This window comes from Salmo trutta, chromosome 1 (assembly GCF_901001165.1).
Source record: "Salmo trutta chromosome 1, fSalTru1.1, whole genome shotgun sequence".
Lineage (NCBI taxonomy): Eukaryota > Metazoa > Chordata > Actinopteri > Salmoniformes > Salmonidae > Salmo > Salmo trutta.
Window position 1 is genome coordinate 71,343,481 of NC_042957.1, and position 3,456 is coordinate 71,346,936.

Consider the following 3,456-nt stretch of genomic DNA (forward strand, 5'->3'; position numbering starts at 1 on the left):
GGGCAGCTCCGACGACTGTTGACTGACGGGCAGCTCCGACGACTGTTGACTGGCGGGCAGCTCCGACGACTGTTGACTGGCGGGCAGCTCCGACGACTGTTGACTGGCGGGCAGCTCCGACGACTGTTGACTGGCGGGCAGCTCCGACGACTGTTGACTGGCGAGGCTGGATTTACGCACTTGCCGTTTAGTGCGGGGAGCGGGAACAGGACGAGTCGGACTGGGTGGACGCACTTCCGGGTCCGCACGAGAGACAGGAGCTGGAACCCCAGGGCTATGGAGGCGCACAGCCGGTCTAGATCTTACCTCCTGCACAACCCGCCTTGGCTCGATGGAACTAGTAGCCCTGCACGAGCGGAGTGCTCGTACAGGGCAGACTGGGCTGTGCAGGGGCTTGATGGTAGCCGTGCGTAGAGCGGGAGTTGGGTAGCCTGGTCCTCGGAGGCGTACCGGCGACCAGATGCGCTGCGCAGGCATCCTCCTACCAGGCTGGATGCCCGCTCTAGCACGGCACCTGCGAGGGGCTGGAATAACTCGCACCGGACTGTGCGTGCGTATGGGTGAGATATTGCGCTTCTCAGCGAAACATGGCGCTCCCCACCTCATACGCTCCTCCATATAACCACGGGTAGCTGGCCTCCGGCTCTTCCTAGGCCTAGCCAAACTACCCGTGTGCCCCCCCCCAAAATTTTCTTGGGGGTGCCTCTCGTGCTTCAACGCCAGTCTTGTCCCTCGGAAACGTTCCCGGTCCATACCAGCCTTACTCCTATCCTCTCTCTCGCGTACCACCTGTTTCCAAGGAAGGCGATCTTTCCCTGCTTGGATCTCCTCCCAAGTGTAGGAGCCTTCTCCCTCCAAGATCTCCTCCCAAGTCCATCTCTCTCGTTTGTCCTCTTCGAAAATCCTCCGCTCCTTCCTCTGCTGCTTGGTCCTTTGGTGGTGGGTGATTCTGTCACGGTTGTCGTTGGTGAATGAGGACCAAAATGCAGCAGGTACGTGTATGCTCATATTTAGATTTATTCACTTACAAAACCACTGAATACAAAATAACAAAACCACTAGAACAAACGAACAACTAACAGTCTGGCAAAGCCTAGGGCTGAACACAGAACAATCACCCACAAAACACAAACACAAACACACCCTCATTTATGAGACTCTCAATCAAAGGCAGATAGAAAACACCTGCCTTCAACTGAGAGTCCCAACACCAATTCACCAGACATAGAAACAGACATACTAGACTCCACATAGAACTACCTAGACATAAACCAAAACCCGGACATACTAAATCAAACACCCTTTACACAAACACACCACCCCGAACCACATAAAACAAATACCCTCTGTCACGCCCTGACCAAACTACAAAACAATTAACCTTATATACTGGCCAGGACGTGACATTTATGAAGTAACAGAATTGTATTCTTAGTGAGTAAATTGAGTTAGTCATGGCTGCCATGTTTTGTATGAATGTGATATTGATACATTAATACATATTTGGCTTATTGGGGTTTTCTACTCTCTGCCTTTGTAAAATAGTATTTAACACCCATCCCATTCGGCACTGACGTCAGTTCAACGTCTAGTTGACCCATTTTTGTCCAGTGGGATGCTTCTGTTTGGTTCAGGACCAAGACAGAGATCAGGCCGGGACTGAACTCCTCCCCTACCATCTTGTCCACCCTCCGCCCACCCCCACCTCCATGCAGATCCTCCAGGTTCCTTCCCAAAACCCCCGTTCCCATGCCCTACGCGTGCCTCCACATCCCCAGGCTCTGAGCCTTGTGTCTGGGACTGAACTCCTGAGCTTCCCTCAGATCCCTGGCCCTCCAGACAGCTGCCTTTCTGAATAAGGGAGGATGGAGGACGGGAAAGGAACCGCAGTCAGCTGCTATTTGCTGGGGATTACGGTCTAGTTGGCCCTTTTCAGAGAAAGGGGTGTCTTGAAGTGCGCCATGCCATAGCCTGGTGGGCTAAAATGTTGGGGGGAAATGTGTGTCCTCGCAGTGTTGCGTAACAGTTTCACATTCAGAAAAGACTGATTTCTATAAATGTATAGAGTAGCATAGAAGGTACAAGGAATATTTTATGTCATCGTTCTCTTTGTATAAGATAATAATTTATCTTTATGTAAGCCTGAAGCTGCCCATACTGTGACTAATGGTTTCCATGGTAGTCTGAATGGACAAAGGGCAGGGTCATGCTAATAGGAGTTTAGCCTCTTAAGGATCGAACCCTTTTTTTCAATTTTCGCCTAAAATGACATACCCAAATCTAACTGCCTGTAGCTCAGGACCTGAAGCAAGGATATGCATATTCTTGATACCATTTTAAAGGAAAAACTTTGAAGTTTGTGGAAATGTTGAATTAATGTAGGAGAATATAACACATTAGATCTGGTAAAGATAATACAAAGAAAAAAACATGCGTTTTTTTGTATTGTTTTTGTACCATCTTTGAAACGCAAGAGAAAAGCCATAATGCATTATTCCAGCCCAGTCACAATTTCGATTTCGGCCACTAGATGGCAACAGTGTATGTGCAAAGTTTTAGACTGATCCAATGAACCATTGTATTTATGTTATGACTGCCCAAATGTGCCTAATTGGTTTGTTAATAACTTTAAGTTCATAACTGTGCACTCTCTTCAAACAATAGCAATGTTTTATTTCACTGCAATAGCTACTGTAGATTGGACAGTGCAGTTAGATTAAGCTTTCTGCCAATATCAGATATGTCTATGTCCTGGGAAATGTTGTTGTTACTTACAACCTCATGCTAATCACATTAGATTACGTAAGATGAAATGGAGGAATGGGAAGAGGGATGAACCTGATGGCTGAGAGAATGGAGGGATGAACCTGATGGCTGAGAGAATGGAGGGATGAACCTGATGGCTGAGAGAATGGAGGGATGAACCTGATGGCTGAGAGAATGGAGGGATGAACCTGATGGCTGAGAGAATGGAGGGATGAACCTGATGGCTGAGAGAATGGAGGGATGAACCTGATGGCTGAGAGAATGGAGGGATGAACCTGATGGCTGAGAGAATGGAGGGATGAACCTGATGGCTGAGAGAATGGAGGGATGAACCTGATGGCTGAGAGAAAGGAGGGATGAACCTGATGGCTGAGAGAATGGAGGGATGAACCTGATGGCTGAGAGAATGGAGGGATGAACCTGATGGCTGAGAGAATGGAGGGATGAACCTGATGGCTGAGAGAATGGAGGGATGAACCTGATGGCTGAGAGAATGGAGGGATGAACCTGATGGCTGAGAGAATGGAGGGATGAACCTGATGGCTGAGAGAATGGAGGGATGAACCTGATGGCTGAGAGAATGGAGGGATCCCTTAAACCATTTCTGATTCACACAAAAATATTAAAAAATAAAATGTCTAATTGTGGCTTAACTTTAGTTGGAAGTAATACATCAACAGTTCTCTAAGT